At 38.2% G+C, this 22,761-nt stretch overlaps 1 protein-coding gene across 2 annotated transcripts in view; it reads left to right on the top strand.

Annotated features, from left to right (window-relative positions):
- Nucleotides 1-22,761, top strand: part of MIB1 (mindbomb E3 ubiquitin protein ligase 1) — a 141,203-nt gene that overhangs the window by 4,684 nt on the left and 113,758 nt on the right. The gene's annotated exons all lie outside the window — the stretch shown is intronic.

Raw genomic sequence — 22,761 nt, 5'->3', positions numbered from 1 at the left:
TTAAGTACTTGATATTTGTTTGCATAAAATTAACATTTTAAAAATCAACTTTTGTTTTTGAAACAATTGTAGTCTTCCAGAAAAATTACAAAACTAGTAAGAGTTCCCTTTTGCCCCTTACCCACCTTCTTCAGCTGTTAATATCTTAGCAAGTACAATGATCAAAACTGGAAAATTAACACTAATACGGTAATACTGTATTAACTAATCTATACACCTTATTCAAATTTCATTTATTCAAATTTATGTAGTGGTTATTATTAGTGTCCTACTAATATTCTTTTTCTGATCCAAGATCACACGTTGCATTTAGTGGTCTCTTCCAATCTGGGCGAGTTCTTCAGTCTTTAGTCAGTGTCAAGGTAATGAAAAACAATCTTGTTATCTCTCAAATTGGGTATTTCTGCTGCTTTTCCATGATTAAATTCAGATTATGTATTTTCGGCAAGAGTATCGTAGAAATGATGTTTTACCCTCATTAGTGCATGATACCAGGAGGTACATGGTATCCATATGTCTCATTAATGACAGTGTTAACTCGGCTAAGTCACCAGAAATTTTACCAGCTGTTGCTTTTGTAACAGCAATGTGATGCCAATATGAAAAAGATAACTTGTATCTTAGGTATTATTGTGAAAATACTTTTGACCTCATGAAGCCCTTCAAAGGGTCTTGAGGATTTCCCTAGTGGTTGAAGAACAACACTCTGAAAGTCACTGTCCTGGAGAGAATCTCTGTTTGAGCACATAGAGGCTTGTATAAGAATGTTCACAGCAGTTACTGTGGTTTTGAGATAAATAAAGTAAAATTTAAAAAAGAATGTTCACAGCAGTGTTGCGTGTAAAAACAGAAAATTGGAAACAACTTAAATGTACATTAACAGGAGAATGGATAAATTGTATGAATTTATATAGTACAGTACTGTATAGAAGAGAATGTTAAGCAAATAAAGTAAGTTGCAAAAGAAAACCTATGGTATGTTAAAGTGCGGAACAAAACTATTTTAGGGTAGGGTTTTGCAACCTTGGCACTATTGACATTTTGAATTGGATAGGATAATTTTTTGTTATAGGAATGTCCTGTGCATTGTAGGCAGGCATCCCTGGCCTCTACCCATTAGATGCAGTAGCACCCCACCTCCTTGTGGCAACCCACAATATCTCCAGACGTTGCCAGATGTCACCTAGTGGGAGCACATTGCTCCCAATTGAGACTCATTGGTTTAGGGATATGTACATGTGTGGTAAAAGTGTGCCAGATAAAGTTAATGATAAATACTAAATTCAAGGGAGTGGACCTCCTTATGGTGAAGGGAGTGGAGAGCACAATTGGTAGAAGTACACCAGGGGCTTTTAAGTATTTTGGTAATGTTCTGGGATTAAACCTACCCCGTGGTGAGTGCATAGGTGTTATACGCTCACACACAGAGTTTTATTTTTTTTTGAGACAGTCTCCCTCTGTGGTCCAGGCTGGAATGTAGTGGTGTGACCTCGGCTCACTGCAACCTCCGTCCCCCAGATTCAAGCGATTCTCCTATCTCATCCTCCTGAGTAGCTGAAATTACAGGCATGCACCACCACACCTGACTTTTGTAGTTTTAGTAGAGACGGGGTTTCACCATGTTGGCCAGGCTGGTCTCGAACATTTGACCTCAAGTGATCCATAGCTTCAGCCTCCCAAGGTGCTGGGATTATAGGTGTCAGCCACCGCGCTCAGCCCGTTCTATATTTTTGTGTGTGACATATTTTTGTGCTTAATTAAAAAAAAATTTATTATATTTATCAGAGGGAGAACTGAGGTTGCCTTTGATTATTCATCCTTTGTTCCCTAGTTCCACTTATATTCTACATTATATGAATAGAAAATTGATTGCAGTATGATTGAGAATTAAGAAATGGGTAACCTTCAGCATAAGATTCTTTGCAACTTTTCTGGGAGCTAAGGATTCTGGAGTGGTTGGATCATTGTGAATCTTTCTGATACTATTTTTTTCACTACATTTTGAAGATTTTGTCTGGGAGTTGTATGCGGGTCTGTAATATTTTGGCATATCAGCTTTATTTTTTCTTTCAGGACACGCATGATATGTTTGAATTTATGGTCTAGGATAGTTAAACTTTGCAGAGAGGAGCATTGAGTATCTGTTTGAGTGTTATAACTTCTATCTTGTTTCCAGATTCATTTGGCTCATTTGTAGTGAGCAAGAAGATTTTGGGACTATATGGGATGTTATTTAATTAGTTTGGATTTAATTTTGTGAAGTCTGTAGTCAAGTAGGTATAGTTGACATTTTATCATCTAGGCACTGATTTTATAGGAGTTGGGGAGAAATGTGTTTTTATTCATGCTTGCTTTGTGTTCACTTGACTGCACTGTTGTGGTGTTACCAGAGGTAATGGAGAAAATGAATGTAGCTTTCCTGTTAAGGTTCTGTCATTCTTGGTATAGATAATACAAAGTTAAAGGTATAGAAAATCAGCTTTATTCAAAACCAGCTTCGGGTCATTGTTCATTCAAACTGTTTTGGAATTAGTTCTTTGTCCTTTTCTTTGACCACTAGCAAAGAATGCCTCTCTGGTCATACGTGGAAAAACTTCTCAGATGTTTTATATTCAATTGAAGGTTTAAAAGGGCTGACCCTGGATTAAAAAAAATGAAATGAATTAATAATCCTCAGCTTTTCCTTTTCTGAGTCCCCTATTCTGATCTGTTTCTAGAACTACAGTAGAAAAGGGTATTTGTCAGGACACAAAGCCGTAGGAAAAAACAGGACTTGAGGGAACAATGTTTGGGCAGCAGGATGCCACACCTGGAAAGGATGAAATATCACAAAATGTTTTTTACTAATGACATCTGCAAGGAAAACTTTATTTCCTCATATATCCTACCTATTTTAAAGACTTCTGTAAAATGTCTTTATTTCCTCCACTAACACAATGTTGTAAATTATGGAAGTCTATCTAGTTCTTAATAGTCCCTGTAGATTGCAGCTTGGCTGAGCTGAGGACTTCAAGAAATCAACTAGTAGACCCCTGTGTTAGTACTTCTCAAACTTAAAGCACACAGATCACTTGGGGACCTTTTAAAATGCAGATTCTGATTCAGTAAGTCTGGGATGCTGCGAGAATATTTCTGATAAGCTCATAGGTGATGCAGATACTGCTGGCTCAGGGACACACTTTGAACAGCAGAGTACTAAGTGACTATTTGTCTACTTGAGATGCCCTGCGTTTACGTTTTCTCCTTTTCCTTTCAACAGATTTCAAGCCTTGAGTTTTTGTTGGTAATACATGTCTTTACAACTAGATTGGCATTATTCGTTGGGGAGAAGAGAATTGTGTACAACTGAAATAAAGGAACATGTAACACCTTTCTAATATATGTACTTTTTGTAAGTGTAATGCTATCTTAATGTATATTTTCGATCCTATACTTTCCAGCCTGTCCCTCTGATTAGATTAGATGTTTCTTTTTGAATGTGTTCTCAGGTAGCCATCCACCAGGGTCTCTCCTCCACCCTCTTTAATTGCTAGCTAGTGTGATCTCATCACACGTGTGCTTTCATCTGTTATAGCAGGGTATGCTGTGTTGTAATTGTCTTTTGCACTGGATTATTAGTTTAAGGGAAAGGATCTGTGTTATTCTTGTATCTCCATTTTCTAGCAGAGCCATGTCTCTGGATGAGTATTTTCTGAATCAAACACACTTTTCAAAGAGCTTTTGACTCATTGGACCCGAGATTAGATATTATCCTAAAACAAGATAAAAGGAAACTGAGGTTCAGAGAGTTTAAGAAATTTGTTTAGTCACAAAGCTGGTGAGTGGCAGATAGTAGGGATGAATGCCAGTTCATTGCTTTTCCTCTGTATCATTCTCTTTTTCTTTTACAGTATGGTCATTCAGAAACATGACCACCTCTAATACTTTGCTTGTTGGAAAATTGATAATGAAATGTAAACCAATTTAGAAATGAAACTTTGTGATATATACTGTTGTAAATTGTTTAGTGCTCTTTTCAAAACCATTCTTTTTTAATTTTTCTTTTCTTCCCCTCTCCCTCCCCGTCTCCCTCCCTACCCATCTCTCTCACTCTCTCCTCCTCTCCTCCTTTCCCTCTCTCCCCCTTCTCCCTCTCCCCCTTCTCCCTTTCTCTTCTTTCTTTCTAGAGTTTCACTCTTGTCCCCCAGGCTGGAGTGCAGTGGCACAGTCTCAGCTCACTGTAGCCTCCACCTCCTGGGCTCAAGCCATCTTCCCACCTCATTCCCACTTCAGCCTTTGAGTAGCTGGAACTAGAGGTGCGCACCACTATGCACAGCTAATTTGTGTATTTTTTTGTAGAGACAGGGTCCTGCCATGTTGCCCTGGTTGGTCTTGAACTTGTGAGGTCAAGTGATCCACCTGCCTTGGCCTTCCAAAGAGCTGGGATTACAGTTGTGAGCCATCGTGCCCCGCCTTTAAAAAAAAAAAAAAAAAAGTTTCACTCTGTTGCCCAGGCTGGAGTGCAGTGGTGTGATTGTAGCTCATTGCAACCTCGAATTCCTAGACTCAGGTGATCCTCCCACCTCAGTCTCCCGAGTAACTAGGACTATAGGTGCACTCCACTGAGCCTGGCTAATTTTTTTTATTTTTTATTTTTCTTAGAGTTGGGGTCTTGCTGTATCACCTAGGCTGGTCTCAAACTCCTGGCCTCAGGTGATCCTTCAACCTCAGCATCCCAGATTGCCTGGATTATAGGCATGAGCCACTGAGCCCTGCTTGTTTCTTTCTAGTGTGTTCTTTTTGCACAGCTAAGGTTTTATGGTGTACATAGTTTTGTTTCATTCCTTTTTCCTTTCTACTTGACATATATGTTTTCTGTTTTCCTTATAAGTAATCTAATATGTACTTCCTATGTGGTAAAATAAGGTGACAGTTATTTTTATGTCTTAAACTTAACTATTTATAGAGAAATATATATGTATTCCCATATAGGTGTGCCATACGTACTGTTCTTCAGTTTTCTTTTTAAATATATATCGTCTTGGACATCTTGCAGTGTTAGCATGTAAGAATCTGTCTTATTCTTTTTATTAGGTACATAGTATTTAACAGTTAAAAAATATTTTACTTAACTATTTTGATAGACATTTATAGTGTTACCTTTTTGTCATTTTAAACAACACTGCAACAAGTGTATTTGTGTATGCATACCTTTGTTTACTAATTTTTAGCTTTTAAATTGATTTGTTATAGCAATTTCTGTTGTAAATGACATGGTTAAATATTGTCCTCACTGACTTTGAGAACCTTTGTCTTTTAATAGAGGAATTTAACTTGTTGGTATGTATCGTGGCAACTGATACATTTTTTCTGATGACTGCTACCTGACTTTTTTTTTTTTTTTTGAGACAAAGTTTTCCTCTTATCGCCCAGGCTGGAGTACGATGGCGCGATCTCGGCTCACTGCAACCTCTGCCTCCCGGGTTCAAGTGATTCTCCTGCTCCAGCCTCCCGAGTAGCTGGGATTACAGGCATGCCCCACCACTCCCGGCTAATTTTTTATACTTTTAGTAGAGACGGGGTTTCTCCATGTTGATCAGGCTGGTCTCGAACTCCCGACCTCAGGTGATCCGCCTGCCTCGGCCTCCCAAATTCCTGGGATTACAGGCATGAGCCATCGCAGCTGGCTGCTACCTTACTTTTTAACTTTCCAGTTTTCTTGTATTTTTTTTTTTTTAGCCAGTGAGTTAGAAATTTTATTACCTTTTTTTTCCTGCTCTGCTAATTACTACCTTTTAATATGTAACAAACAGATTGAAAAATTAGTGGTTTTTTTTGCATGTAGAAAACTAGTCAGTCTCTTAATTACTCCTGCCCATACTTCTTTCTTTCTTTATTTTTTTGAGATGGAGTTTCACTCTGTCGCCCAGGCTGGAGTGCAATGGCATGATCTCAGCTCACTGCAGCCTTCACCTCCTGGGTGCAAGCGATTCTCCTACTGGGTGCAAGCGATTCTCCTACCTCAGCCTCCCAAGTAGCTGGGATTACAGGCGGGTGCCACCATGTCTGGCTAATTTTTGTATTTTTTTTTTTTTTGAGACGGAGTCTTGCTCTATCGTCCAGGCTGGAGTACAGTGGCAAGATCTCTGCTCACTACAAACTCCACCTCCCAGGTTCACGCCATTCTCCTGCCTAAGCCTCCCGAGTAGCTGGGGCTACAGGCACATGCCACCATGCCTGGCTAATTTTTTGTATTTTTAGTAGAGACGGGGTTTCACTGTGTTAGCCAGGATGGTCTTGATCTCCTGACCTCGTGATCCGCCGGCCTCCCAAAGTGCTGGGATTACAGGTGTGAGCCACTGCGCCCGGTCTAATTTTTGTATTTTTGGTGGAGATGGGGTTTCACTATGTTGGCCAGGCTGGTCTGGAACTCCTGACCTCAGGTGATCCACCCGCCTCACCCTCCCAAAGTGCTGCGATTACAGATGTGAGCCACTGCGCCTGGCCGTCTCCTGCCCCATACCTCTTACCTTTTTCATTGTATTGGCTTTATGTAAATTTTCAGGAAAATTAGTCCCCAATTTTTGTTTGCATTGTCCTGTCTCCGCCGCCATACTCCTGTAAATACTTGCTTCTTTTTATGTTGTAAGATTTGCTCAGCTGGGCACAGTGGCTCACGCCTGTAATCGTAGCACTTTGGGAGGCTGAGGCGGGCAGATTACTTGAGCCCAGGAGTTTGAGACCAGCCTGGGCAACATGGCAAAACCCCGTCTCTACAAAACAATATAAAAATTAGCCCACCATGGTGGTCTGTGCCTGTAGTCCGAGCTATTTGGTGGTGAGGCTGAGGCAGGAGGATCAGTTGATCCTGGAAGGCAGAGGTTGCAGTGAGCTGAGATCATGCTACTGCACTTCAGCCTGGGTGACAGAATGAGACCCAGTCTCAAACAGAGGAGAAAAAGAAAAAAAAAAAGATTTGCTCATAAAATTGCATTAAACGTCACAGTTATTATTTATTTATTTATTTATTTTGAGACAGAGTCTCTGTCGCCCAGGCTGGGGTGCAGTGGTGCGATCTCGGCTCACTGCAGCCTCTGACTCCCGGGTTCTAGTGATTCTCTTGCCTCAGCCCCGCAAATAACTGGGACTACAGGCACGCACCACCATACCCAGCAAAGTTTTGTATTTTTAGTAGAGATGGGGTTTCACCATGTTGGCTATGCTGGTTTCTCAAGCTCCTGACCTCAAGTGATCCATCCATCTCTGCCTCCCAAAGTGCTGAGATTACAGGATTACCACACCTGGCTCACAGGTATGTTATTAATAATTAATTGGATTTAAAATTGTAGTTCTCTCTTATTACTGCTTCTTATACTATATCTCATGTCATTCCCTTCTTATTTTCTTGGGGGAAAAATCCTTTTCCCTTCCTTTCTTTCTTCCTTTTTTTCCCCCTTCTTTTCTTTCTTTATAGGAATTTGAGTGCTTGCAGACCTGAAAATTGCTTTATTTTGCTACACTGTCTCTCTCACCCCCAAAACTGACTGATAATTTGGTTGAATATATAATTCTATTCAAAATCTTTTTCTGTCAGAACTGCCTCCCTGTTCTAGCATTTAATGTTGGATATGAGAAGTCCTATGCTAGTCCATGCTGTGGTTATTTGATTAATTTAATGTAATACCATTGTTGGACATTATTAGGTTTTTGGAAGTGTGTGTGTGTCTACACAATATGTCACAGGTAGTTTGTTACATGTAATTATATTTAGCTTCTTGCCGGGCGCGGTGGCTCAAGCCTGTAATCCCAGCACTTTGGGAGGCCGAGACGGGCGGATCACGAGGTCAGGAGATCGAGACCATCCTGGCTAACACGGTGAAACCCCGTCTCTACTAAAAAAATACAAAAAACTAGCCGGGCGAGGTGGCGGGCGCCTGTAGTCCCAGCTACTCGGGAGGCTGAGGCAGGAGAATGGTGTAAACCCGGGAGGCGGAGCTTGCAGTGAGCTGAGATCCGGCCACTGCACTCCAGCCTGGGCGATAGAGCGAGACTCCGTCTCAAAAAAAAAAAAAAAGAAAACATTTTAGTCCCATGAAAGAGTTTTTGTTGTTAAAGCAAGTAATTGAGTTTCCTATAAGGCTGTCAGATCCTCCAGTTTGAGCTGGTCAGACTTTACTGTTACGGTAGTACTGGGGTCCTTTATCTTTTATTCTTTATTCCAAACACATTGGCCCAAAGTCCCAGCTCTGCTCTTGAGGACAAGGTCTGCCCTTGGCAGAAGATGTGACATTGTCATATCTACTCAACTATCATATCATAGTTAGTATTCAAGTTACTGAAATGTTAGGTTTTTTGTAAAGTTTTTTTTTTATTTAATGACGAAAATTGACCAATTAATATTTATGTTTGTATGTGGTCATGGATAATTACATTACCTGGTAAGGGAGAAAATGTTCAGGTAGCAGTTAGAATTGGGCCAACCAGCTGTCTTTTTCCTTTAGGAAATAAATGGATTAGATAAATTCAAATATAAATATTTCTCTGGCTTTGAAAAAGCTAATAACTATAACTATTCACACAATGAACTCATAGGTAAACTGGGAAATACAAATGAAACAAAAGATATCTTTCACTTCAGTTAGATTGACAAAAATTGAGAGTCAAATTATAGTATGTATTAATGAAGAATATAGGGAAACAACTCTCCAGGCCTTGTGGTAGAGTAAATCCGTACAACCACTTTGAGAAGCAAGGTGGCAACATATTGTAAATTAAAAAACAAAAAACAACAACAAAAAACACATGTTCTGCAGCTGAAAACATCTTCCAGGTATATATTCATGAGATTCTCAGGCACATATTTATAAAAATATGTATGAAGAAATTCATTGCAATATTGTTTATTAAAAATAATAATTGGGGAATTATTAAAAGTTTATATACAGACTAATGAAAACATAAATAAGTAAAATATTAGCAGTTAAAATGGAAGAATTGGATGTATGTTTGCCAAATATATGTTGAGTGATAAAGCAAGTTTCAAAGGACTAACATAGATACTGTGCTGCTGCTTTTTTTTTCTGCCCCCTCCCTACCCCAATACTGTGCTTTTAATGTAAATTTTTGAAAGGCTAAAAAATTACTTATGGAAAAATATATGTAGAAAAAGGATGAATAGACTGAAAGGATTAAACCTTCAGAATGATATTTTGGTATTTTGTTTCTCAAAATATTCTTTATTTTTATTTGTTTATTTTTGAGATGGAGTTTTGCTCTTGTTGCCCAGTCTGTAGTGCAGTGGCACGATCTCGGCTCACTGCAACCTTTGCTTCACAAGTTAAAGCGATTCTCCTGCCTCAGCCTCCTAAGTAGCTAGGATTACAGGTGCCTGCCACCACACCTGGCTTATTTTGTATTTTTAGTAGAGACGGGGTTTCACCATGTTGGCCAGGCTGGTCTTGAACTCCTGACCACAAGTGATCCACCCACCTCGACCTCCCAGAGTGTTGCAATTACAGGCATGAGCCATCATGCCCAGGCTCAAAATCGTGTTTTTTTTTTTTTTTTTTAATGAGATGAGACCAATTTGATTTTATTTTTGAAAATTTCAATTTAATAGTAAGTCAAGTCTGAGTTTTGTTTGTTTCAATTCTTGGTTTTACTGGATGCTGTAGCTAAAACAGAGACCTCGCAGTGACAGATCATAGAGCCTAATAAAAGAAGTGCATTTCTTTTTCTTTCTTTCTTTCTTTTTTTTTTTTTTAAGATAGAGTTTCACTCTTGTTGCCCAGGCTGGAGTGCAGTGGCGCGATGTTGGCCCACTGCAACCTCTGCCTCCCAGGTTCAAGTGATTCCCCTGCCTCTCTCCCAAGTAGCTGGGATTATAGGCGCCTGCCACCACGCCCAGTTAATTTTTTGTTTTTTTATTAGAGATGGGGTTCCACCATGTTGACCAGGCTGGTGCCGAACTCCTGACCTCAGGTGATCCACCCGCCTCAGCCTCCCAAAGTGCTGGGATTATAGGTGTGAACCACAGCGCCTGGCCAAAAAGTGCATTTCTGATGGATGTATGCTGGTTATTAACCTCACCTCCTAACCCCTATCTCTGCCCTGTGAGGCTGGACTGGTTCTGCACACTGTATTTCTCCTTTGCCGGTTGGATCCCTGTTGGCTGTGCCAGTAGGAGGCACTAAAGGGAGACTGGAAGGCTGGATTGGGAATCTGACTGTCTCTTTCCTGTTTGGTGTCGTTCCACCCAGCAGGCTAGGATGGGATGTTGATTTCCGTATCAGTATTTGATTCTAGTTTGCATACAGTAGTCCCCCTTTATCCATGGTCTTGCTTTCCTCATTTTCAGTTACCTGAGGTCAACCATGATCTGAAAATATAAAATCAGAAATTCCAGAAATAAACAATTCATACGTTTTAAATTGCACAGTATTCTGAATAGTGTGATGAACTCTCCTGCCTGGGACCAAATCTGTCACCGTGTCCAGCTTCCCCACACTGCCTATGCTGCCCACCTATTTAGTCACTTAGTAGCTGCCTGTTATCAGATCAACTGTCATGGTATTGTGGGGCTCGTGTTCACGTAACCCTTATTTGACTTTATAATGGCCTCAAAGCTGAGGAGTAGTGATGTTGGCAATTCAGACAGGTCAAAGAGAAGCCATCAAGTGCATCCTTTAAGTAAAAAGGTGAAAGTTCTCAGGGAAATAGAAAAGATCCTGTGCTGAGGATTCTGAGATCTACAGTAATGAACTGTCTATCCTTGAAATTGTGAAGAAAGAAAAAGAAATTTCATGTTAGTTTTGCTGTCACATCTTAAACTACAAAAATTAGGGCCCACAGTGCATAAGTGCTTGGTTAAGATGGAAACAGCACTAAATTTGTGCTTGGAAGACATGAACAGAAATGTGTTCCAATTGGCGGCAGTTGGGTTCAGTGTTATCTGCACTTTAAGGCATCCATTGGGGAGTATTGGAAAGTATTCCCTTTGGATAAGGAGGGTCTACTGTATTTCCGACAACAGCAAAACTGGACTCTGTACCCTCCTCCAGGACACCTGTATCAACCAGGCATAGCACCTTTTTAAAGGTCTGTATCCCAGTTCCTTGGAGCCTCTTCTTCAAGTCCTTTCTTTTCCCGTTGTTTCCCCACTTCTAAGGGTGGTGTGTTATAATGATTTCTATTTCCTGATTGGATCCTAATACAATGTGTTTACTAAATCTTGATTCTTATTTTTCTATCTCATTTACCAGTTAAGTAAAAATTTCCATTGAAATTTAGCTGTTAATTGCCCATCTTTTCTGATGCTAATCATTTCTTGCAGACTACATTGGAAGGCATTGACTTTTATATTTTGAACAAATGAATTAAACATCCATTGAATTTAAAATTAAGTAAATATTACCGTCTTTTAAGGATGCAGATGAGTTTGTTGGTACTACACATCATTTCAGCATTAAGAACTATGTAATGATGGAAACAGCTCCAACATCCAAAATCAGTTTCACATTGTTCATGCTAGTTTCTTTGGGAAAGCATCTGACATTTATTGTCAGATACCACCTTTCCTTGGAAGGGACAGATTCAATAGATGTAATTAGAAAAAAACGTTTCTAAGGGGTACACCACCAATAATTATTTTTCATCGCAGAATAAGTGTACAGTTTTGCAACACTATTATTTTGTAAAAGAAAAATATGAAACTCATTCTTAATTTTGACTCTTCTAAGTACTCTGTTTCAAGGTAATCAGTGACATTTTATTTTGTATCATTAGGGTATACGCCACAAAAATGCCGAAGTAGGTACACAAAAGCTGCAGCATGTGTTAATGTGCCAGAAGCACACAACACAGAGGACCTTTGTTAACTCCCTCATGTTCTCAAACTCCCACTCACCCTCAATATACCTTTTGTGTTCCAGGTGTTTCATGTGGGTTTTTTTCAGGGACCCACTAGGATGTCAATAGACTGATTTACAATGAGTGAAACTTAATTTTATTCTTCTGTTTTTAGGGAAAAAAGTAAATATAAAAGTTGAAGTTTTAAGGGAAATTCACAACACCTTTTTGAGAATGCTTGGCACTGAGTTTATGAACTTTTGGATTTTAGCATTGTATGGTGTGTTTGCCATGTAACACATAACATGCACTTTGAGATCTAGAGCTACAGCCTATAAATAAATACATTAATACTTCTGCACCAAAGCACAGGAATAATTCTGAGGGGATAAATAAAGACTATATTCTGTATGTAGCCTTTTGTTTGTTCAGATGAGAGTTTGCCATTAAATGAGTTTGCTGCTAACTTACTAAAAAAACTGTTCTGGAGTTTGGAGTTTTTTTGGATTTTGGAATTACAGATAAGGCATTGTGGACAGATAAAGGATTTTCTCTTGCATTTCAAAGGTTATCTTCTATATCTCCTGGGTCATTTAACTTACTTTTGGAAACCATTGCTTTAAGTTATCAAATAGGAGCTTGTGCATTTTAAGTACCTGTAGGAAAATAGCTCTTTAAGAACATTCCTCCTCATTCTTTTAAACCCATTTCTTTACTCACATACATTCATACGGCTGCACACCATTTAGCTTGTCTTATCATGTCTGGGAATATAGTTAGAGCAGTTTAACCATTTCCTCAGATGGAACTAGGAACACAACATGTTTTATCTTTGTAAGCCTGCAGATTAGCGGAGAGCGCTATGTAGTGTAAACAGGTTCTTGTGAACTAGTCTGGTACGTAAGTTACCTTTAAACTTTTGTTTCTGAGGGAAAATGGGTTCTGAATTCTAAACAACTGGCTTTTTTTTTTTTTTTTTTTTGAGACGGAGTCTCGCTTTGTCACCCAGGCTGGAGTGCAGTGGCGTGATCTCGGCTCACTGCAAGCTCCGCCTCCCGGGTTCTTGCCATTCTCCTGCCTCAGCCTCCTGAGTAGCTGGGATTACAGGCACACACCACCACGCCCAGCTAAGTTTTGTATTTTCAGTAGAGACAGGATTTCACCGTGTTGGTCAGGCTGGTCTCGAGCTCCTTACCTCGTGATCTGCCTGCCTCAGCCTCCCAAAGTGCTGGGATTACAGGCATGAGCCAACGCACCCGGCCAACAACTGACTTTTTATAAAATGGACTTGTGGAACATGACTAAGATAAGGTAGCATTTAAATTAGTGGAGGAGATAATGTCATAAGAAATGGAAAACAGCAGATAGTCCAGACATTCATTTTTGGCTTTGGAATACTTACTTATTTATATATTTACTACTTTTTAAAAGCAAATTTACTTTCATGGATATTTGCTTGGGTTAGAATTCATTTATATTCTCAGAGCACACTTATGATAAGAGTATTTGGTTTCCTCCAGGAGTGGATTTATTGTCTTGATGATAATTTTGTTCCTAAACCAACAAGAAATGGAGCAGAGACTTTGTAATATCAAAATAAATTATTGTTTGATTTGTGGCAGTTTGCAGGGCTAGTGATAATAAATCCAGAGAGCTTTGAATCATAATATTTTACATCATGGTGCCTTACCGTCCCTTACCCCTCAGTTTCTTTGCAGGGGATAGTAGAAAATGCAGTAGCTTAGGAGCCGGGAAATCAAGGATTTTATCAAGTGAGCCTATTAACTAGTGGGATGAATTAACATTTACTGAGCTCCAGTCATGTGTCAGGCATTGTATACTTTATCTCATTGTTGTTTGTTAGGCTTCATTTTATTGATGATAAAATAGGCCATGAGAAATAAACTAATTTGCCCAAGACTCTGCAAGTAGTAAGTTGATGGTGGAGATTCGAATCTTGGTCTGTCAGTCATTTTTTTCCCCCCATTTCGAGCCTTTATTCATCATCAGTAAAATGAAATCACAGTAGTTCAAAGTACACAGGTGTTGTGCTTCTAAAATCAAATAATGAGTTTTTACCAGTTAGTGCAGTTATTTTAAAAGGTATAAAAATCTTTTTTTTTTTTTTTTTTGAGATGAAATCTTGCTCTGTCACCCAGGCTGGAGTGCAGTGGCGCAATCCTGGCTCACTGCAACCTTCGCCTCCCAGGTTCAAGTGATCCACCTGTCTCAGCCTCCCAAGTAGCTGGGATCACAGGCATACGCCACCGCGGCTGGCAAGTTTTGTATTTTTAGTAAAGATGGGGTTTTGCCATGTTGGCTAGGCTGGTCTCGAATAACTGACCTTAGGTGATCTGCCCACCTGGGCCTCCCAAAGTGCTGGGATTACAGGCCTGAGCTGCTGCACCTGGCTTCAAAATATATTTTCTTAATTTTATGTTTCACCTTATTAATTTTCTATTCCTAGGTAAAAAAATGCCAAAAATATAAACAAAGCCATTATTAAAATTGCCAGTTTTATGTCTAGTTTTGAGAACTTCTTTTGGAATATGTGTGACATTATGCATACTTGTAATAGATTGTCAGAGTCTTCTAAAATAGAATAATTTGTCTAACAGAAAAGGCGTGAAGGAGTTGTGAACTTTGGGTGACACCTTCACAGACATTTTCTTTTTTTTGTACGTAATCCTTTAGCAGCTCAAGACATTTTCTTAATGCATAGTAAGAGTTGGTTGGAAGTAGATGGTGTGGTGTTCAACTACACTGTTTAAATTAACTTAAGAAAGACACTCTTTTAGGCTGTGCAGTGGCTCACACCTGTAATCCCAGCACTTTGGGAGGCCAAGGCAGGTGGATCACTTGAAGTCAGGAGTTTGAGACCAGCCTGGCCAACATGGTGAAACCCTGTCTCTACTAAAAATACAAAAATTAGCCAGTTGTGGTGGCACGTGCCTGTAATCCCAGCTACTTGGGAGGCTGAGGCAGGAGAATCTCTTGAACCAGGGAGGTGGAGATTGTGCCACTGCTCTCTACCCTGGGCCACAGAGTGAGACTGTGTCTAAAAACAAACAAACAAACAAACAAAAAGACAGAGACCATGCTTTGTGATCAGACCCAGCTGGGTTTGAATTTGAGCCTGCCACTTACTAATGTTGTGTGACTTCAGGCAAGTTATCTCTCTGAGACTCCGTTTCGTCATCCATAAAATGGGGATAACAATTGCTTGCTTTTTAGAATTGTTGGGAAAGTTAAATAAAATGCGTGTAAAGAACCAAGCTTGGTACTAATAGATAGTGGCTGGTATTATTAATAGCAACAATCCTATTTTCATTAATTTAGTATTTCTCAAGAGTAAGGAATGTGGACTTTACCAACCAGCTGACAGGTCACAGAGGCCTTGCCCTCATTAGGAATTTTAATTAGAGTTGAGGCAATTTCTAAACCAGTTAAATATTTTGACGGTTCAGGGAAAATAAGATGGATATTCTTGTTGGTTAACCCTCCTTAGTCTCTGTAATACTTTTTGTTACATTTGCTTTGGGGTTAAAGTTGAATGAATTCATAAATTAGAATCTCTTGGTTTGTTGAATATACCACAATAAGTAGTTACATTTGAATAATGGTTGACTTGTAAATTTTTTTTTTTTTTCTTTTCTTTTGAGACAGAGTCTCACTCTGTCGCCTAGGCTGGAGTGCAATAGCATGGTCTCAGCTCACTGCAACCTCCGCCTCCTTGGTTCAAGCAATTCTCCCGCCTCAGCTTCCCAAGTAGCTGGGACTACAGGCATATGCCACCACACCTGGCTAATTTTTGTGTTGTTAGTAGAGATGGGGTTTCACTATGTTGGCCAGGCTGGTCTTGAACGCTTGACCTCGTGATCCACCTGCCTTGGCCTCTCAAAGTGTTGGGATTACAGGCATGAGCCACCGCGCCTGGCTGACTTGTACATTTTTTTTTGATGTTAGGTGAAATCTTTGAATTTGGGCAAAGTTTAGGGTATAGCTAGGCACCATACTAGTCTAGAAGGAATGTTTCTTTTTAAGAAAAGTTTTAAAATTTATTGCATAATATTTAACATATACAAGTGAATAAACAAGTAATATAACCAATAACTAGAATCCATCTAGAAAGAAAGCATTACTAACACATTTGAACACCCTGTGTAGTATTTTTCACTTGCATTCCTTCCCCTCTTCTCCTAAGGTAACCAACTGTCACAAATTAGTTTTTATCATTCCCATGAGTTTCTTTATGTTACACATTTTTCTATATCTGTAAATAATATGTATTTACATTCAATACTTTGTATTCTTTCTCTCTCTCTCTCTCTACTATATATATATATATTTTTGTTTTTGGTTTTTTTTTTTTTTTTGAGAAGGAGTCTGGCTCTGTTGCCCAGGCTGGAGTGCAGTGGCGATCTCGACTTACTACAGCCTCCTCCTCCCGGGTTCAAGCGATTCTCCTGCCTCAGCCTCCCGAGTACCTGGGACTACAGGTGCATGCCACTGGGCCCAGCTAATTTTTGTATTTTTAGTAGAGATGGGGTTTCACCATATTGGCCAGGTTGGTCTTGAACTCCTGACCTCTTTATCCGTCTGCCTTGGCCTCCCGAAGTGCTGGGATTACAAGTGTGAGCCACCGTGTCTGGCCTTTGTATTCTATATTTTTAAAAATTCAGCATTATGGTGAAGGGTATGTCCATATTGAATTGTGTGGCTGTTGAACATTCATTTTTGATATTCCATTGTATCCCTAATATATATATCCATTCTGTTGTTAATGAACAGTTATGTTGTTTACTTTTTACTTTTGCTGTTTTATGAAGTGATAATTTAGAGATTTTTGTTCTGTTGTTGAAGCACTTCATGTGTATTTAACTGCTTGTAGTGAAAACTCGACTTTTCTCTTTCAGCCATCATTTCTACCCAGAAATTTAACATTTTACTTAAATCAGTGCTTTGTGAGTGTGAGCTATTTTCATTAGGTCTGTTAAGAATGTAGTTGTTGGCTTGGCTCAAGCCTGTAATCCCAGCACTTTAGGCGAGACTTATCCGAGGTCAATCGATTGTAACATTTATCTCTAAATAGCTAGTTGCTTTAGTAGCTACTAGGCTGAGGCAGGAGAATGGCGTAAACCCGGGAGGCGGAGCTTGCAGTGAGCTGAGATACTGCACTCCATGGTTATACTGCGAGATCCGTCTCAAGAATGTAGTTGTTGATCTTAAGCAACGTGTTTTACTATATTCATAAAATTTTCCAACAAAAATACTTCAGTTATACAAATTCTCTAAATTATTGAACTCAGGCAAGATACCATTAAAACTTAGAGCAGATGGTCATTTGAGTATTAGTAGAATGAGTCAAAAGCTATCAGGTGGTTCATTTAACGGTGGCAGATGTCTTCATAAAGCTTAGCAAAGGAAAAGGGCATTAACTCCTTAGGGTAATATGGTATTCTGTAGAAAGGAAAAAAAAAGGTTCAGTTAAGGAGTTACATTTTATGAAATAAAAATTTTTAAGGAAAAACTCTTGCCAGGGCTAATGGTTTTAGATGAAAATGAATTGGGTGGATGTAGTGAGGGAAACAAAAAAGCTACCATGGTACAGTAAAAGATTAGTACAATGTTGGTCTTGTTTAATGCCCTTTCTTCTGTTTTATGTTTTCTTTAAATATCAACTTTTGTTTCAAAGTCAATTAATTGTATTCTCATTAAAAATTCTGTAGTGCTCATTTTGGTAGAGGAATGGGTTGCTTTGTTTGCATTTTTCAATTCTTAGTGTTAGTCTGTTTCACAGCTGTTCAGTAGCTTTGTTGGCATTTGAACTGTGGGAACCAAGAAAGCAATTGGACGTCCTTTTGTGTGCATTAATGGTTTTCCTGAGGTATTCTTTAAAACCATGAATTATAGAATTTTTTTAACCGGTTGTCATTGTGTGTTTAAATGGTTCCTTTTAAAGAAAGCCTGTACATAGATTATGAGCTCATGACTGTTATCATTGTATGTTGTGGAAAATGAATTTAGAAATGAAAAATATGTAAATGAGGCAGTGGTTGCAAACTGGACAGTTTTTTTCTGTTGTTGTTGAGAGGGGTAGTTGGGGATACATTTTCCCTACGTCTTTCATCAACCAAGTCACATTTGAAGAGCTGCACAGTTAATTCAGGATAAATTCAGGATAAACCTCTTAAGTGTGTAGTGAATACTGATTTGTTTAGTGCATTTTGCTTTTTTGTGATGATGGAACTAAATCAGATTTATTTTAGACCTTGTTCAGAAACTTAGCCATTTTGTGGACATTTACTATCATTGGTATTTGATATTAATTGTGGTATTTTTCGTCAGCTTTCCTGTGCTAAAACAGATACGGTTATTAGAATCTAACTTCAGGCGTGTGGCAGTGAGGTTGCTTTAAATCAGTATGTAATCAATTCCATATAATGTCCATTTTGGAAAAATAATTCTATAATTATTTCTCTATTGTTGCTTCTAACACAAATATCAAAAGTTTACAAAATTAGGTACAGAACTATTCTAGGTCACACAGTTTTTATTTTTTTTAAAGGTAAATTGTGAAACCCATAAACAGAAAAAGATTTTGAAGAACTGTCATAGTTGTCTGGTGCAGGGCTATTAAACTGAATATTAAATTTTCATGGAACTGCCATTTTTAAAGAGAAATGCCAACTATAACAATCCATTTAATTAATTTTTTTAAATTCACATTTTAATACTGAAATACAGGCATGCCCCTGTTTTATATAGGCATTATACACAGTTCTATTCCTGGAAAACCAAGTTATATTTAAAATGGAGGAGAGGCATGTCAGATGGTAGTTTTCAAAGATGGCTGCACCAATCTACATCCCATCCCACGTGCTCTTCTTAGGAGACAATGATACTCCACCTGAAGAGGCTGCTTCCCTCCCTCAGTGGACCTGGGTAGACATTTGTAACTGCCTCAATTAATAGAGTAAAGAGGAAATAACACTGTGAATTCTGAGGTTTGGTCACAAAAGGCAAGGCAGATGTCGCTTGTCTGTCTGTGTCTGTCTGTCACTCTCTCTCCCCTCAGGATTCACAACCTGCCTCACAGGGAGCTCTGAGCCAGTTCTGAGAAAACCATAAAAGTGCTAGGTTAAGAGTTGAATAGTATATTTTACCATTTTAAGGAAAGTCTTTCTAAGCATGAAGCCTCAGAAGTCACACACACGCTGATGAGAGCACACATAGAAAATGTGTACCCAGAAAACAATCTGGAAACCCCCACCAAACTGCTAACAATGGGTGGGAGTGCACGATGAGGGGGGACTTTCACATTTTGTTCTGTATGCTTTTGGGTTGTTTAAAGTTTTATTATAAGTGTGTTATTAATTTTAGAATTTAAAAAAGAAAATAAACAAGAAATACCAATTTTTTCCTCTCAAATTGGCACAGATTAAAAATACTACTTCAGTGCATGCTAAAGATGTGTCAAGAAAGCCAGTCAGATACGGCTGAAAGGGAAATATAAATGGATACAATCGCTATAGAAGGCACTTACAGAGTGTTTCAAATGTCATCCAAGACTTTGACCCCGCCTTCAATGTTTAAAAAAGACACATTCAAAAATACTTGTTTGTGGCAGATAAAGACAAAAAGTTAACATAACCAGTGTTGAAAATATGGGACTATTATATGTAAATTATGTTAATCCATAGAGGGAAATTCTATACAGTTATTAAACCATGTTGTAGAAGAATTATTACTGACATGGTAAAATATCATTTTATAAAGTAGTTTGCAAGAAACTACAGTGTGACATTTTTGCGTCTAAATTGTATGATACATGTAGTATAAAAACTAGAAAGATAATTCCCCGGATGTGCTGATGGGATTAGCCTTTGTGGTTTTCCAGGTTTTCTACACTGAGTGTATATTAATTCTAGGAAGCAGCTGGGTGAGCAGGAGCATTTAACATGAAGTATAAGCATCAGAGATGCCGTGTGTGTCACTTTAAACTAAAAACAAACAAAAACATGAAGGAACCTAAGCAAATCTTTACACAAACCAACTTTCAAATTACTTTAGTTACTTTAGTAATACGGTATATAATTGCTATTTAGAAGTTTTTATTTATTTTAATCTTTTAATTCACAGATGAATAATTAAATGTTCCCCATATACAGTCTCTGAAAAATCTAAACTTTTATTAAGCTCTTTGATTTCTGTATAAGTATTGCAAAATTTGTCTGGGATAGTTGATTATTCTGATTATATTATTTATATAGATGACTAGTGCATTTACTAAATCTATATTAAGATGAAGTTAAGTGCAGTATAATTCTTTATATGTATATTTTGCTTTAAAGTTTTTCAAAGTGTGTTTACCTATCACTTTAATTTTTTTTCTTTTTCTAAGTGAAGTTTGTGTTTCTAGGAGTTTCTAACAATTTAGCCTCACAATGTCTCTTCTGTGTGAAAGGAAGTGTTTTCTTAATTTATAGATGAGAATATTGGTCCCAGAGTATTTAAGCTGATTTTGAATATCAAGTGGATAGTAAGTTTTACAAGTAAATTCTTAAATCACGTACGCTTGTTTTTACCATTTGAGGTAGCAATTTAAATACCGTGTTGTATACAGGTTAGAAATCATGTCTGATCTTGTTAATTTCTAGCCTGACTCTATAGTTTATCTCCAAGTCTCTGGCTGTATTGCATGTTTCTGCTAAGCAAAGTCGTTCCTGGTTCATTGAACATACTCTGCTTTTCTGTGATTTCTTTCTTTCTTTGAAAGATCCACTCATCCATCATTTCTGTGGAACTTTTCCTGATTCTTTTTCCTATTTAGTTTCTCAGGCAAGTTTCTATCAATGGAGACCTGGGCTTGTATTTTTTGATTAGATATTCTTATTTTTTGTTGGTGACTCCATTCTAGTTTTTAAGCAGAGCAGTTCTAGATTTCAGTTTATTGTACTGTTTAATTGCTAAATATCTCTAATACTTAACCTGTTTTCTCTTGAATGATCTTGTTTAGACTTTCTCATTTATATCCTCTATATCTTTTGTCTCCTGACCCGTAGCTACCAAGCCCTAAATATCTCTGGAACCCATTTCTCTCAATTTCTACTATCATCACCTTAATTTAAGCTGCCATTATTTTAGCTGGGCTGCTAACTAACTTCTTTTAACCTGACTCCCTTTCTGTAGCCATTTTTACTTTTTTCATATCTTTTTTCTCCACACTACAGCAGGCGTGATTTGTAATTTTTAAGTTTTTTTTGAGTTAGAGTCTTTCTTAGTTGCCCAGGCTGGAGTGCAGTGGCGTGAACATGGCTCTAAGAGTGATACTTGAAAGCAGCAGAGGGCATGCCTGCAGTAGGAGTAAAGAAATAGTTCTGAATGAATCAGTAGACACTCATGTCCACTGTCTTCTGTCCCTAAAGTCAAGCATTTATGTGGCAGGAGACTGCAGAAGGATTGCACATAAAACATATTTGGTGTTGGGGGTATCAGGCTTTTTGTAGTCCATTAGTATCCCAATTCTTTCAGGTGTTCGTTCCTTCCTCCTTCCTTCCCTGCTTCCCTCCTTCCTGCCTTCCCTCCCTCTTCCTTCCTAATCCTTGCCCCTCCCCTCCCTTTCCCTCAAAACAGGCATACACTCAAGTTTGGCCCTTTGTTTAGAATCTGGTTATCTGAATATAGAAAATGAATAACATAGGGTTTTTTTTTTCCTTCTTATCAGGAAGTAGCAATAGTGTATTATATTAGTAATATGACCACTTTTGTACTCTAGTTTTTACATATGTAGCATGTTATTTGATTTTTAGAACATGTTGTCTCACCTTTAAAGAATAGATTACATTCTCCAAAGGGGACTGAGGCTGTGAGAATGAAAGGGCTCCTTTCTTCTATTTAATTATGGAAATGTTCTAAATGGATACAAAGAGGAAGATGATGTAATGAACTCCCATGTACCCATTACCCAGCTTCAACACGGCTAATCTTGTTTTACCTGAATCCTACTTTACTCCCCCTCTGCCTCCCTGGAAATTTTGAAAAACAAAAACAAAAACACACACAAAAAACCACACACATTATTTTATACGTAAATACTTCGATAAAACGACCTTTTCAAGGGCGTAAAAGTAAATACAGACAGAATCAGAACTTGAATCCAGGAGAATGTCACTTTTGCACAGATAATACAGCACTTGTTTGTTCAGCATTTAGCTTCACCATCCAGGATGTGTTTATAAAGTAGTGATACTGATGTTGACAAGCCACATATTGTTGAAAAAAATAATCCTAGTTTTTATTTATTGAACAAGTGATATTAATATAACAATAGAATAGTAAAGAGTATTACCCCCAATTATTTCACCTGAAAATGAAGGTTGTTTTCATTACTTATATTGGTACCTTTTATAGTTCTAATGTCTGTCTCATTCATCCATGTGATTAATTTTAGTGGAGGTCATTTTACCAAGTGTTTATTTTTTCTAGAGCTTATTATTTCTTGTTCCCTAAGGGGATAAAATCCCACTATAGTGTATTGTTTCCTTTAAAATAGGGAAACTTGCTTCCTAGTCATTTTCTGAATTTTCTTGACTATGGGAAAAACTTGTCAATATCTAAGGGTAGTAAATGCTTAAGTTAATTGATAGTTTGTTTCCATGATATCATAAGGGCAAAATGATCTTTTCTTTTGGAGTAATTGTTTATCTAGAAAATAGTTGAAAATTCTTTCAAAGATTTCTGAGGTTTTGTAGTCTGAAACATCTCCTTAGTGATAAAGGATTCTTTCTTTCTGTGTGTCGAACATAAGTTCTAGTTTGTGGATGAGAACGAAGAAAGAGTTACTGAGGTGTGTTCTTACTAATGAAAAAGGGAGCAGCCGGGCGCGGTGGCTCAAGCCTGTAATCCCAGCACTTTGGGAGGCCGAGACGGGCG

The sequence above is a fragment of the Trachypithecus francoisi genome, unplaced genomic scaffold (genome assembly GCF_009764315.1).
Source record: "Trachypithecus francoisi isolate TF-2019V2 unplaced genomic scaffold, Tfra_2.0 Lachesis_group19, whole genome shotgun sequence".
Lineage (NCBI taxonomy): Eukaryota > Metazoa > Chordata > Mammalia > Primates > Cercopithecidae > Trachypithecus > Trachypithecus francoisi.
This window is presented reverse-complemented; position numbering and strand designations above follow the sequence as displayed.